This window comes from Cryptomeria japonica, chromosome 7, assembly GCF_030272615.1.
Source record: "Cryptomeria japonica chromosome 7, Sugi_1.0, whole genome shotgun sequence".
In the NCBI taxonomy this organism is placed as follows: Eukaryota; Viridiplantae; Streptophyta; class Pinopsida; order Cupressales; family Cupressaceae; genus Cryptomeria; species Cryptomeria japonica.
In genome coordinates this window covers 619,997,948-620,014,170 of record NC_081411.1, presented here as the reverse complement: position 1 = coordinate 620,014,170, position 16,223 = coordinate 619,997,948, and positions in this window count along the sequence as shown.

The window sequence follows — 16,223 nt, the reverse complement described above, 5'->3', positions numbered from 1 at the left end:
AGCATATCAAAAATGCATGTGTTGAAGCTACAATCACAAAGTGAAGCCAAGAGTATTTAAAATCAGTGACTTGGTACTGAAGGAGAATCCCCGCAATCAATAGGATCGGGAAAAGAAGAGCAAATTTGAACCAAATTGGCTAGGTCCTTTTGTCATCATGTCCACTTATGTATCGGGGACACATCAGTTATCTACATCAGAAGGGGACTTGTTTGACGAACCTATCAACAACGTGCATCTCAAAAAGTTTTATACATGAGTTATCCAATGCATGGATAAAGAAAAAATAAAAATAAAATCAAGAAAAATACAAAAATCAAAAAGTGTAATAAAAACAAGTAGTGAAAACCTGGCAACAGGTTGTTTGTGATAGATCGACTCTTCCATCTATATGTACCCATGTTGTATCTTTTTACATCCATTTGAACTAATACTATGGCCATTACAAAGCTTCATAACATGTAGCACAATCTTGGACACACTTAGCATAGTCATTGTCCTTGATTATCCAAACAGTTATCCGCATAAATCCCTTACCATGGCTTGGTGATTAGTGTATATATCCACATCGAAAGAAGTGTCCATAGCTGGGGGAAAAATCTTGATCTCAGTGGGGACATTTTGCTTTAATTTACATCAAACAGACATAATTAAAACAATAGAGGATCAAAGAATACCACGACGACAAATGCCAAAACTAACCGTTAGACTTAAAAGAAAAATCATTGTCAGAATCAATACGAAAATAGAACATGATGGATGATCTATTATGAATCATGATTTGTTTACTCTTAGCATGAAGTTTGACTATTTGTATCTTGATTTCTAAATTATTAGATCTCCTGAGCAACTCAAGGATGCACCGAGCTAGAGAAGCAAAGAAGGAAACTGATATTTTATTTGGTTTGCTATCTAGGAGGCAATCATTCATATGATACAAATTTGTCTTGAGACATGATTGGAAACATATCATTGGACATTTTGCATTTTGCACATAAAAATGATTAAACTCTTGTTTGTTTTATGCAAGCAACACTTGACTCATCTTGATTATTACACCTCGATGCTTATGTCATTTTGCAATATCAAACTCCATGTAAGTTGTACTCTAGTCATCATGGTTCAATTATACCATTGATGTTTATAGTAACTTCCAACATTTAAAAAGCTCAATGATGACAAAAAGGGCGCAAACAATTGACGAAAGGAATGACAACGAGACATAATTAAACTTATCATTTGTGCATTTAGTTACATTCATAATCATTATTATCATCACATCATATGTATATCATGTACCCATCACATAAAGGAATTTATCATATAAAACCATAATCATCATTATGTCGATATTTTTTTATCAAGAAATCATATATCACCTTCAACACATATAGATGACCATCATCATACAAATAACATCCATTACATCCACAATCATAATCATCATAAAATCATCATAAAACATCATAAGGCATCATAAGATAGAACTGATCACAACAATCATCATGATGGAACATCACATATGGATCAAGGGAAAATCGTTGTCATATCTCATATAATCCCAGAGCAAGGTCAAAATATACAAATAAATATCATGTTTGTATGTAAGTACATCAAACGTGATCTATATACAAAATGGGACAATCACGTGTGAGTATTCTCCAGAGGTAGAAGGTCTTGCAGTAGATGTCCCCGCTCCTGGGTCTCCACCAGGAGGACCACATCGTATAGGCCTCGTCACACCTCTACTCTTTGTCTTGGTATGACTACGACCAGATCGGGTGGATGCAACTACAACATAACTAGGTGCTCTCCGCTCTCGAGGGATCACATCCTTGTATAAACATCGGTAATATTCAGCCTCCTTGGTCAAGTAACGTATCTCGCTGAGTATATCTTGAAGTGGGGTACCTGCAACTTCTCTATCTAATCTATCGGTAAGGGCCTTTACTCATCCTTTTTTCTCTATCGCAGTATCTCTCTCGGTCTACAACTGAGTAATCTATCACTGCTGCAACAAAATATGTGCCTACAATTGCTGCACTGAGATCTATAGAGCCCTAAACTATGTATCCTGCTGTTGAGAAGGCACTCTAATTTGAATAGGCACCTAAGAGGAAGTCCCTATTGCACCTATACCTATCCGAGGAGATTGTCGAGGGAGAACATCTGATCTCCTCCTCTGTAAAGCCTGCCTACCTCCACTGCACCTGGCACAAGACCACCTCTACCACCACCTCCACCACCCCCATCATTTCCCTCATCATCATCATCATCCTCATCATTCTCCCTACGAATCTGTCCTCCTAGACCGTATGAACGCTCCTCCTCATCATCATAAAAAGCAAGCATTGGCTCTGCTAGATCAAATAAACTGGCCACGACATGTGCAATCCAGTATGCTGAGTACTCCTTCATCATACCCATGTCCACCACTCCTACTCCATAATCCTAGATCTGGCCAGCTAGACTCATACTCGCCCACCGTCAGAATAATATCAATGGTAGGCCCCCACTCTGGTACATCCTGCTAACAACAAGCATATAAACAAGCTCCCTGTGGTATACCCTGTTGTCGCCCATACTATCTGTAGACCCAACTGTGCAAAAATATCTCAATGATAAAGGGTGTCTTCTAATTCAAGTACTTGGACATATATATAGGGCATCTCTAGCCCATCATCTGCCCATGCCTCACAATCCATATACAGCTTCCAGATGACCGTGTCTATATCATCCAGCACTCAATGCCAGTACTCAAATTTTTCCATCTTTCATTGGACAACTACACCTGTATATCCATATGCATAAGGTTGGTCAGCTAGTCTATCCCTATCTGCAAGTAGTCGTGTCACCACTATATGCTCCCAGACCCACACCTATAGCAATGTAACCCCTGTCGATAGACTCGTGTATCCCTAATACATGACCTAGTGAAGCTCCCTGTATAGGTGGGACAACATACATTACCCCCATGCAAACCTCCTCCGCTGTGTCACCATGTCCTCCAAAACTAAACCCCATCCCACTGCCAGTCCCTTCAACATACGGTCGAGACATAAGAAACCACCAATGAAGCTTGCTTGTACAGATGGTAGAGGAACATAATTGTCTGCTATCTCCTACCAAGGGATCTCGTAACCACTTATCCTCTCATCCTGAGAAAACTCATCATAGGGCCTCAATTCTGCCCTCCTCAGTGTGCTCATATGGTAGCAAGTCTCCTACCACCTGAGTCCGCAAGATCTTGTAGCAATCCTTAGGTGCCACTGTCATCTCCCCTCTCACCAGATGGAAAGATTTGGTGTCATTGTGACACCTCTCTGCCAAAGCTATCAACAAACCCCAATTAATGGTATACCAGGGCATGTCAAGAAGAGACGATAATCCACATCTCTCAATAATCTCTCTCTATCTTTTGTAAGTCAAGGGATCGGTCTCCATGGCTTTGAGAATCTCTCCCAAGATTGTAGCACACTTAGTTCCGCCTGCAAATCAAAACATATCCACCATGAGTTATTGATTCAATCAATTCTATCAATACAAATCAACTCAATCAATTACATTGCAAATGTCATATCAAGATATCAAGATCAATCACAAACATATCATTAAATCATATCAAAGTTGAGAGTATTATATCAGCGATCATTTTACAAGAATTCATATCAGAGAGCATCATATCAACAACATATTAGGAAACTCAAACAAATTTGAGAGCATCATATCAAGGATAATCAAGCAACATATCAGTGATTTCATATCAATAATCCATATCAGTATCTCATATCAATGACTCTATATCAGAGAACAACATATCAGTATCCATATCAATGCCCCATATTAGTGATTCATATCATGACTCATATCAATGATTCCATATCGATGAAACATATCAATGATCCATATCATGATTCATATCAGTGCACCATATGAGAGCAACATATCAGAAAATTCGATCCAAAGACCCATATCAGGCAAAAACAACTCAATCGGACCCATATCGACACCAACACAACCTACACGCATCCCTCAGATCATTCTCAATTCAATAAAAATCAAAAGTCAACCCAACAAACAAGCAATTAACACTTTTTTAACACTACACATTAATCATTCCAATCAATGCGCTAATTTCCCCTATATGCACTAATTTTTTCAATCAATGTGCTAAACATCACAGTATATGCGCTAAATTAGGCATTCATTGCACTAAACTAGGCTACCTAAGCACTAAACTGTCCTATGCGCTAAATGCCAAATCAAGTGCGCTATTATGTTTTGTGTATGCGCTAAATCTATCCTAAGTGCTAACCTACCATTCGCATGCGCTAAAACCTAACCCTAGGTTTTACATGTGCTATTTTGCATTGCATATGCACTAAATCCCTACTCCTACGCGCTAAAATGCGAGAATCTGAACCCAAAATTTGAAAAACGTGACAAAAAGATGCAAAAAATCATACAAGAAGATAGGGATTTTGGTCACTTACTAGTGGTCCATATGCGACAGGTCTCTGGTATCGCCTGGCGTGCTCAAAACGGTGAGAATAGTAGGGAATTGACATCGTCGTCAGAGCTCCAAATGCACAAATCACAAGAAGACAAGCGTAAAATGAAGTTTATTTTTCACGTTTTACCTTTTTAAGAGGGTAAAAGGGAGGGTTAATAAGTGGGCATATATTTTTCCACTTTCTGGCATTTATTAACCTAACCAGCATTATTTTTTTGGGAGATGAATCGATCGGCGAATCTTTAAACAATTTAACAACATCATAAAATCACAAAATTCAATTTTTTTATCAAATTTTTCGCCAAAAATCAAACATTCTTGATTCATCTCTCGAGGGCGCATCATCGCAATATCATTCGTCAAATTCACATCTGGGGCATTATATCAAATATTTTAACAAGTGACACCATATCGATAAAATTTTGCAACATATCAAGCAATTTTTCCTTGAATCGACATGTGCACACATGTCACTTCAAAGAGGGGCAAAATGTAGACGTATAAATCTGACCATCTGGTTAGAAAAATATTTAACATTTATTTAATTTATCAAAATCATATTCCTCTATTAATTAAATCATATTTAAATAATTCCCCCACTTTCATCTATTTCATTAAATGAATTATTCAATTTTAATTAAATTCATCTAACCAATATCTAGCTTCTAATTAAATAAATCACTTTATTTAATTAAATCCCCTTCCCCTTTTAATTAAATTCACATTTGATTAAAAATCCCCTTCCAATTTAAATACATCAAATTTTATTTAAATTAGGCAATTTGTCATCCTTTTTGGAAAAAAATGTTTATTTCAAAATTAAAATCCAAAAATATCTCCCACTTGCATTATCCTAACAAATCCACTTGCATGATTAATCTTCTTCTAGAGCCTTCTAGATTCCTCTAAACATCCTAATTAGCCTAATTCATCTCTTAAACATTTGCACATTCCTTAAGAGAGGTCACTTCTCAAAAATGCCTCAAAGTCTTTGAAATGCATTGAAGGCTTTGTTTCTTCATCAAGTTAACCTTCAAAGTCTTCCTAACCATTAATGGTTAATCCAACCTCAACTCATTGTTAGAGATTTTCTCTCTAACTTAACCCTCACTTAACCCATGGGTCTCATCAAGCACTCATTGCTTTGAGCCTAGCTATCTTATTAACCCTTGCACAAGAGTTTACCCTTTTGGTAAAAGCTTTATCCACTGGTTAATCTTAATTAACCCTAGCCACACCCTCCTAGGGTGACCCCCATGTCTTCTCTGGCATTTAATTCCTCTTACATCTCCTCTCAAGCCACCTCTTGTTAACAATTGTCACAATTTCATTGGTAAAAATTGTAAACATGAATTGAATAGTTTTCAATCCTAGCCCTTGTTAAGATTATTGAATTTTAACCATCCATTTCCCTATTTTCTCTATAAATAGGACTCATTTCCTTCATTATCCATCATCCAAGTCTTTTATGCATCTACACTATAGTCTAATTATATCAAGCATCTTGCCTCTCTTTGTGAGAATAACATTTTAAACATTTAGGAGCATCTTAATATAGCATATCCATGTTATTATATCATGTTAGTATAGTTTGTTAATATCTTTACTATAACTTCATCTTCATCATAGCTTAGTATCATATCTTAAACACATCATATAGATCTAGAATGCATTGCATATAAATCATTATCATTTTATCACTCATTCTTGGAGTTGTCATTCCTAAAGTCATTTGCTCAATGATCTGAGAGCAAAACATTGGCTTGAGGGATCCTGTGAGATAGAGAACAATGACACACATCTTGGGAAGTTAACTTGTTTAAATTAGTTTTAGTTAATCTTTGCGCTCAAAATTTTCTTTGGTATGTTAGCTTTTGATCTCAATTTTTGTATTTTGATCACACTAAATCTTGCATATAGTATCCTTAGGAAAAGGCTTCATGAAGATGTCTACAATTTGTTCCTTAGTAGACACATAATCCAATCTGACTTCCTTCTCATTTACCTTTTCTCTCAAAAAGTGAAACTTTATGGATATATGTTTAGTCTTTAAATACAACACCAGATTCTTAGAAATGTTAATTTCACTTGAATCGTCACAGTAGATAGCAGTAGGCTCATCATACACTACTCTAATATCCTTCGACATCTGCTTCATCCATACCACCTAAGTACAATTGTTTGTTGCAGCAATATACTCTGCCTCTATAGTAGATAGAGAAATAGAATTTGGTTTTTTGCTCAACCATGAAACCAATCTTTTTCCCAAGAAAAATTCACCACCACTAGTACTCTTCATGTCATCCACATCTCCTACCCTATCAGCATTAGTAAAAGCACTCAAAGTAAAATCATCATCTTTAGGATACCACATTACCAAAATCAACTATTCCTTTGAAATATCTTAAAATTCTTTTGGCAGCTACAACATGAGATTCCTTACGATTAGCTTGAAATATAGCAACAAGACAAACTACATTCATGATATCAGGTCTAGTCTAAGTCAAAAAGATAAATCCACCAATCATAGATTTGTATCTTTTCTAATTTTCCTTAGGGGAATCATCATCTTTAGTCAACTTACATCTGGTCACCATAGGAGTACCAACCGCCTTTGAATATTTCAATCCAAACTTCTTCAACAACTCTCTTACATACTTGGTCTGAGATATAAAGATTATTTTTTCTGGCTATGTGATTGGCAAACCCAAAAAGAATTTCATCTCTCCAATCATAGACATTTCAATTTCATTTGCATTGCATTAGAAAACTTTTTGCACAAACTATCATTCCCTCCAAAGATAATATCATCAACAAAAACTTCAACAATCAGAATATTATCATGATCAATCTTGAAGTACAAATTACTATCAACATTACTTTTGTTAAATCCTAGCTTCAGTAAATACTTATCCAATCTAGCATACCATGCTCTTGGGGCTTGCTTCAGTCCATACAAATCTTTCTTCAACTGGAAAACCATATCTCCTTGATTAGACAATTGAAATCCATCTAGTTTCTTAATGTACACCTCTTCTTCCAATTCTCCACTCAGTAATGTTGACTTGACATCCATATGATAGACTTTGAAATCCTTGTAAGCAGCAAAAGCAAGAAACAATCAACAAACTTCAATTCTTGCCACAAGAGGTACGAGAATAATATAAATACTAGGGGTAGGTAGGAGAAATAATATAATATTCCACAAGAGGTGGATGACCCACCGAATGTGGAGTGTAACAGAAAAATAAGACCACAAAAGGTGGAATTTCTCCTACAAGTTATATCCCTATGTGCACACCTCCCTAAGTGTCTCAAATCCAAACTATGAAGAGATGCATTATCCTAAGTTAACTTAAGTAAAGTGTAATAATATCCATAATAAAGTGAAGTCGTGTGCCTGCTGCATAGTGAAACCCATATTGATATGTACCCTGGATGTAATGAAGGACGTGTTTGGTGGCTTTCCAATGAAGCTCATGTGGTTCCTGCATGAAGTGGGAAACCATGCCAACTGCAAATGAAATATCAGGGTGCGTATGATTCAAGTAGATGAGACTACCCACAAGCTGATGATACAATGTGGCATCAATTGGTGGAGAAGAACATTGAGCCTCAAGCTTGACTCCTAAAAGAAAGGGAGTTGGGGCAGGCTTACAATCAGCCATATGAAAGCGTGCAAGTAGATCAAGAGCATACTTGGGCTGTGATAGTGTAATCCCGGAAGGTAACTGTCAAATATCTATCTCGAGAAAGTAGTGCAAAAGACCCAAGTCAGTCATAGCAAATTTTTCATGCAAAGCAGATTTGACCCTACTAATGATGGATGTGGTGCTCCCTGTAATGATCAAATCATCAACATAGAGCACAAGTATCAAATGAGATTCATCCTGTCACAAAATGTAGACATTTGGATTGGAATGACACCTGGTGAACCCTGCTAAGAGAAGAAAGTAATCCATCTTGGCATACCAAGCCCTGGGGGCCTGCTTGAGGCCATAGAGAGATTTCCTTAGTTTGCAAACCAAGGAAGTATCCTAGATGAAACCCTATGGCTGCTCCATATAAATCTCCTCATCAAGATCCCCATGAAGAAAAGCACTATTCACATCCATCTGATGTACATCCCAACCATGAGTTGCAGCAATAGCAAGTGTCAAGCGAATGGAGTTCATCTTGGCTACGGGCGCAAAGGTCTCAGTATAGTCAACACCTGGAACCTGAGAGAAACCTTTCGCAACAAGTCAAGCCTTATACTTATCTACACTACCATCAGCTGCAAACTTGGTTCGATAGATCCACTTACATCGAACCATCTTTCTCCCCTTAGGGAGATGGACTAAATCCCATATATTGTTCCTCATCAAGGAACTATACTCTTCCTCCATAGCTTGGTCCCACTCAGGAACCCTTGATGCTTCCCAAAATGTCTGAGGATCGAAAGTGGTAGAAATGAATGCATGTGGAAGATCATGATGTTATGATCGAGTCCTCTGTGTATCTGAAGGATCCCCAACAAGAGAACCTGCGGACTCAAGTGTTTGTCGAGCCCAACGAGGTCTAGCTGGAGGTGGAGAATGAGGCTCCTCAACTGCAAGTGGACTCTATGAAGGTGTAACCCTATGAGTCAGAGTTGAAGGAGTCTCATCATCTGAATCACTGGCATCACTATCTACAATGGAGGAAGGTGGAGGAGGTAGAGAGGCTAAGCTAGGAGAGCTTTCCTCAAAGTGAACACTCCTCTCAATAAACACCTCATGTGTCTCAAGATCCATCAATCTATATTCCTTAACACCCTCAGGATATCCAACAAATATGCAAGGCTGACTCTGAGGTTTCAATGCCTTGCATTTCTATGGAGGTATACGAGCCCATGCTAGACACCCAAAGACTCTGAAATGTCTCACAATTGATTTCCTACCAGCCCAAGCCTCAAAAGGAGTAATACCTTACAAAGATTTGTGAGGAAAATGATTCTTGATGTGTGTGGCACAACTGATAGCCTCTTCCCAAAAGGCGGGATCAAGAGAATGTGCATGTATCATACAGCTAGCCATTTCTTTGAGAGTTCTATTCTTGCATTCTGCAACTCTATTCTGTTGTGGAGTGTAAGCAATAGAATGTTGAAGATCAATCCCCTCAAATGTACAAAAATCCTCATGTCTTTTGTTCACATATTCCCTTCCATTATCTGTGCAAAGAATCTTGACCGCTTTCTCAGATTGCTTCTCCACATGAGTCTTGAAGTCCTGAAATCTGTCAAATACTTCACTCTTATGAATGAGAAAGTAGACCCAAGTGAAGTGGGAGTAGTCATCAATGAAGGTGAGGACATAGCGGGTCTTGCAAAATGAAGGTGCTGGAAATGGACCTGTTACATCGCTCTGAACAAGTTGAAGAACTTCCAAAGCTCTCCAAGCTTTCCCCTTATCAAACTTCTCCTTGGGATGCTTGCCCATGGAACAACCTAAACATACACCCTTTGAAAAATCGATTTGAGGTAGACCTGTGACCATGTCTTAAGTGCTTAGCTGCTGAAGATAGTGGTAGTTGAGGTGACCAAACCGCTCATGCCATAGCTTACTTTCAGAATTTGAATGAGTAAGCAAGGCCCTAGAAGGAGAACTTGGCACAAAGTGGGAGAATGAATAAAGCCTTGAGTTGTCATTGACTTGTCCCACTGCTACCAAGGCATCATCATCAAGTTCCATTACCACAACTGAATCAGGTGTAAACTCAACCTTTTTCCCATTCCCATAGTGAGTGATTTGGTAGATAGAGAGAAGGTTGGTAGACAAGTTAGAAACATAAACAACATTCTCAAATGTTCCATCATCCATGTCAACTGAACCTTTCCCTTCAACCTCAACTTATGTATCATCACCTATGTAAATGTGAGGTACCTTAGATGGCTCCAATGAAGAAAATTGCTCCTTTGTAGAACCCATGTGATAAGAGGCACCCAAGTCAAGTATCCACTACTGTGAAGAACCTGTTATAGCCACAAATGCTTGCCCTTTTCCCTTAGACTGTGAGGAAGTGGAAGGAGATGAATCCTTCTTTATGTAGGTGAATGGCAAGTTGATGTTGTTTTTCTTAAGAAGATTTGTCAACTCATCAACTTGCTTTGTGTGGCATCGATGCTCATCATGACCATACTTCTTGCAATATGCACAAGTTGGTTTATCCTTCTTAGGTGGAGTCCCCTTCTTGGAAGAGGATGAAAAATCGCCTTGTGATGGAGAGGACGAGTGCGCTTTTTCCTGTTGTGGCTTTGGCTTAGGTTGCTTCTTCTTCTTGTTGGAATCTTTGCCTTGACTCCCTTGACTCCCTTGACTCCCTTGATTAGCCACCAAAGCCTTGGACTTTGAAGACTTGAGAATCCCCATGTTCAACAACTTAGATTTTTCCAATATCAACATTTCTATGAAAGGTGAGCTCATTGTCAATCTTGTAACCTCTGATTTCATCAACTTGACTATACAATTTCTGAAACATATCCCAAGCCTCTTTGATTGTAGTACACTTCTCAATGTGAAAAATGAGGTCATCTGATACATACTTATGCAAAGTTCCAAGAGCCATGCAATTCTAAGTGAGCCATTCTAATTGAGCATTAGGATTAGGTGGTGCTACTATTGTTTCATCTATGTAATGCGTGAGACCTTTTTCCATTAATTTGCTCCATACTTTAATTTTCTATGATGCATAATTATGTGGAGTTAAAGGTGGAAATTTATGAGGACCCATTGCAACAAAAATGAAAGTGAAAAAGGAAAGAGGGGGACAATCACACAAGACACCCCCCCAAGTTCACTCAATCAAAGAACCCCCCCCCCAAAAAAAAAAATGATGATTTGGCACTTTATACTTAGTGTGTGTACAATGGGTCACTTGCAAAAAATGGCAAAGTGGACTTCTAATTTCAAATTTACAACTATCTCAATAAGGCCAAAAGATACTCAAACTAATAATGCAAGAGATCTAAACTAAGATCCAAGCAAGTTACAAGTACCAAATAGGCCAAATAAGACTAATATCTGAAAGTACTATTTCCACTCAAAATCTCTGAAATCTGATCATATATTATGAAAGTAGATGAAAAAATATGCACTTTCAAAAAAAACGGCACCTGAAAAGGAGGTCGTATGAGCTCAAATGAAGCCTTTGAAGTTGTAAAATTGAGGATTGGATAGGTACAATTAAGAGTATCTAAATATTCTGAAACACATATGCACCAAAATTAGAAAATAACTACACCAATATGAAGATCATGAAAAATTATCCCAAATAAAAAAAAATTGCACCTAAAAAGGAGCAAAAATAAGCAAGTTATGAGCCTCCAAAGTTGACTCAAAAAACCAAACTGTTCAATGGAGAGGGGTCTAAAAAATTTCCAAAAAAAGCTGAATGTGCAAAAAAATTCCAGGTGGCGTTGACTGTGCAGATCTGCTGATGTGGTAGATGACTGAACCTGCTTGTGACGTGTTAGGCAGAGGTGGCAGGTGGTGGGCCCGGCTGCTAGCGTGGCACGCGAATGTGGGTCGGTGCTGACGTGGCACTGTTGGCGGGCCCTGTTGGCAGTCACCGACAATGGCGGCTGGAAGTTAGTCGGTGGCTGAAGGTTGGTCGGAGGACCGACGGGTGAGGGCAGGGCCCCTCAATGGCGGCCGAAGCGGCAGGACTGAAGCTAGTGGCGGGGCTGCCGCAGGGGGCCGACGGTGGCAGGAGGCATGTTCGGAGCCAGCATGAGGGAAGCCGCCGGTGCTATTGTGGGTCACGGTGGCCGAGGCGGCTGCGACACTACATGGCTGTCAAGGGTGGCTGCAGGTTTGTGTCGGCGGTGGAGGACATCACGACGGCCGGGGGAGATACGGCTGGAAGACCTGCAAAGTATGGTGGTCACGGGGGGGTCTGTAGACCCTCCAAAAAATTGATCCAAAAATTCAATTGATCTGATTGGAAAAAAATTTCAGAAATTTTTATTTTTATTTTTTGAGATCCAAAAATTTCGTACCGTACCCCGCCCAAATTGGGCAAAACATTCCTCCAACACCCAAAATTTGAGTTTTGCCAAAATAGGTCAAGTTTATACTTGATTTTTATGGAAACGGCCTCCCAGACGCAATGGTGAGGTCGAAAATGCTCTAAGATGCCTCCAAAAAATGTAATTCCTCAGATCCAAAAATAGAAGCCTTCCAAGATGTCTCCAAAAACCAATCAATGAAGCCCCAATGGCTCTGATACCATGTGAGATTTTGCCAAGATCGAGGGCACAATGAAAAGTATAAAAGAGAGACAAAAGAATGACAAGAATAAACTGTATTCTCATCAATATGCAAATGATCAACTGGATTAACCATTACAATGAATATGGGTCTGCTTATATAGGCAAGGCCATATGGATGTACGAGCACACAATCATGACATGTGGCTCAATGAGAAACAAGGGTAGGTAATAATACTAGGGGTAGGTAGGAGAAATAATATAATATTCCACAAGAGGTGGATGACCCACCTAATGTTGAGTGTAATAGCAAAATAAGACCACAAAAGGTGGAATTTCTCCTACAAGCTATATCCCTATGTGCACACCTCCCTAAGTGTCTCAAATCCAAACTATGAAGAGATGCATTATCCTAAGTTAACTTAAGTAAAGTGTAATAATATCCATAATGAATATTTATTTACACCAACATGGTGAATGATAAATCAAGAAGGAAAACTACCCTTTCCCTCAAAGAGAGATGAGAGTTTTGCTATCGAGTACCATTCAAGCACTTTTCACCATTACATCAGGAAGGGGAAAAATATAATTCACTAGATTCAATCTCTCCACACAAATATGGTAAATTGAAATCTGAATGAATTGGGAATGCTAAGTTGATCCCCTCTTCCTTATTTGAAATGGAAAGGAATTGATTGAATTATGTAGTGCAAACATGACAAAGAACTAATTATAACTTGAGATCAGAATATGGGATGAAGTTGTGCACCTAGATCTGGCAGAAAAATGTTGAGATGAAGTCACCTTATGAATTTGAGGAAAAGTTGGCCAGACCATGGCGAGAATGTACACGATCCTCCAAAAAATCTACAAAACAAAAAGGGTTTTCCTGCCTTTGTGAATGAAGCCTGAATCTGAAAGTACAACTATGTAGATGCAGCCTACACACAGAAAAGACAAGAAAATGGGTTAGGATTGGGGGTTTGCCTTTAGGTCAAATGCCAATTTTGGAATTAACTAAGCAATGAAAGAAAGTACTTGCAAGTAGATGTAAATCAGAGACTGAATTGTAAATCACCTCAAGGGAGGTTGTAGTAGCAATGTTGATAGAAATGCTTGTGTGGAATTGTATGTTAAAATCAATCTCCTCTTCAATGGTTGAATCCTTGACTTGAATGCAACACCTAGCCTTGAAGAGAAACTTGAGAATGCTCAATGTTGGAAAAGAATGCTTGAATGCTCTTGAATTCTTGATCGCTTGTGAATTTACCACTTATCCAACTTATGCAAATGAGAGAGAGAATGCCCCCTTAAATACATGTTGGTGGATTTGAATTTCATCATGTGCCGACATTGGGGGAGTTTCCCGCCCGAGGCACAACCCACAATGTATGCTCTAGGAAGGGTCCTACCCCAAAAATAGGGCAGGGATAGGGGCGCCATGCCCCTGTCCTGGGAGGACAAGGGTGCCACGACCCTGTCCTACCCCTTTCTCCAGGGCAGAATGTGGACAGGGTGATGTAGAGGCCAAGGAAGAAGTTTTTTCTACAAATCGAGCAATCTCCAGTCTCCGATTAGGCTAGAGGATTTGAGTTCACATGCGTGAGGACCCTAATGCAGTCAAAAATTTCTAGGGTCATGATTTTATGACACTACATTTAGCCCCCACTTATAAGCATATTGCAATACTATCGGTAAAGTACAAGGAAACAAGATTGAAATACTTTTACCACGTCAAGGAGGCAAGATGCACCAAGCCCTCAATGGACTTAGGATCTTATGACTTTGATTGACAAAGTAAAAGGGAAGATCGAGAAGGGGAGAACCATGACTGCAAGTAGAAAAGTTCCCTTCACTATGAGTCATGAAAGAAAGGATACAAAAGATTACAAAGCAAAACAAAGTTCGCTAAGTAATTCTAAGTATCACAAGAAAGAAAATATGAGCGGAGTGTATGCCCCCATATTAAAGCGATGACACGTGCCTTATTGGGAGCGATTTATTTAAGGTAGGATACACCCAAGAGAGAGAAGGATGGAGCATGTTATCGCAAGGATTTAGCCCCCAATCGAGGAATAAATCCAAGGATAATGAACACAAAACACAAGGTGGTGTCACTTTCCTCAGGGTCAGTATGCTATATGATAACTCATATATATCATGTATGTATATGCATATAATAATCTTCATTCCCCAAAGAAGGACACTACCTAAGAAGAAAGGGAAGAGAGGATGTCTTTTGAGTCAACATGAAAGAGACCAAGAAAAGATCTCAATTCTTTGCATAATCCCCAAGTAGACATTAAGGGAACAAATAGAAGAACAAGGATATAGATAGAAGAATGGTCACAAAAGAGCAAGAAAGGAGAGAGAGGGAAGATCTACAACGCTAATTTCGCTAATCTAGCACGACATCTGCCTCCCGATCTTGCTGATCACTATTTCGGGAAAGCGAGCAACATGCCAAAGGAGTGACATCGAGCATAGTGGATGGAGCTATCACAAGATCCAAACAAGGACTATGCTCATGTTGTAGGTCACTTTGTTTGTTTCTAGGAGCTAGGATTAGGGTTTGTGAAAACTCATCAGATAAATGCTTGTCCACATCAACATACTCATACTCATTGTTAGAAGCATTAGGACTTGCATTTCCATTATGAATAACATTTTCACCCATTTCGTCATCAAAGTTTAGAGAAAGAGGAGAAAGAACACGAATAGAAGTAAAACCATCACATGTTTTATGCAACGTATGATTTGGAGATGTTGGTTGAACATCTTGCTTAGGAGAAAAAGGAATCATGTCAACTGTTGGAGTCTGAGGAGATTGAGTATTTTGAGGGATAGTTTTACAAGCTCGAACATGGCATCTTCATTGGTGTTCTCTCACACAACGATTCTGTTGAGTCTTAGTGGAAGGCTGAGAAGGAGGAGGAACACTTAAAGTAGGAACGCTTCTCTCCTTGATAGTGGAAGGTTTAGGTTGAGGTCTTTTGGGTTGAACAAGAGGAGAAGTAGGCCTCTTCTCTTGATAAGATGAAGGAGGTGGAACTGCACCATAGAAAGGATGAATATTAGGTATAGGAAGGAGACTTGGCCCATCATGAGGAGGAGGTATAGGTCTAACCTTATTAGGAATATTGTTGTTCTCCTTAACATAAGGTAAAGTAACATCCATAGGGGTAGGTGGACAATCTTCCTTAGGAGGGAGGTTAGTTCTATCCGAGAGGAGAAGAACCTCATCTTGAAGAATAATAGGAATGTCAAATGTTGGGGATCTAGGTTGATTTAAGGATAAGATCATATCATTCTTCCATTTTTTATAAGATTGAAAAAGAGCATTGCTCCTTGATGAAAGAGATTGAAATTGTCTAGGCCAAACGAGATCATTAGGAATGCCAGGGCTTCTTTCAGATGGATGAAATAAGCTATGGTTCATAGTTATGATTTCTCCATTTTGAGGAAATTTAAGAAACTTGTGGA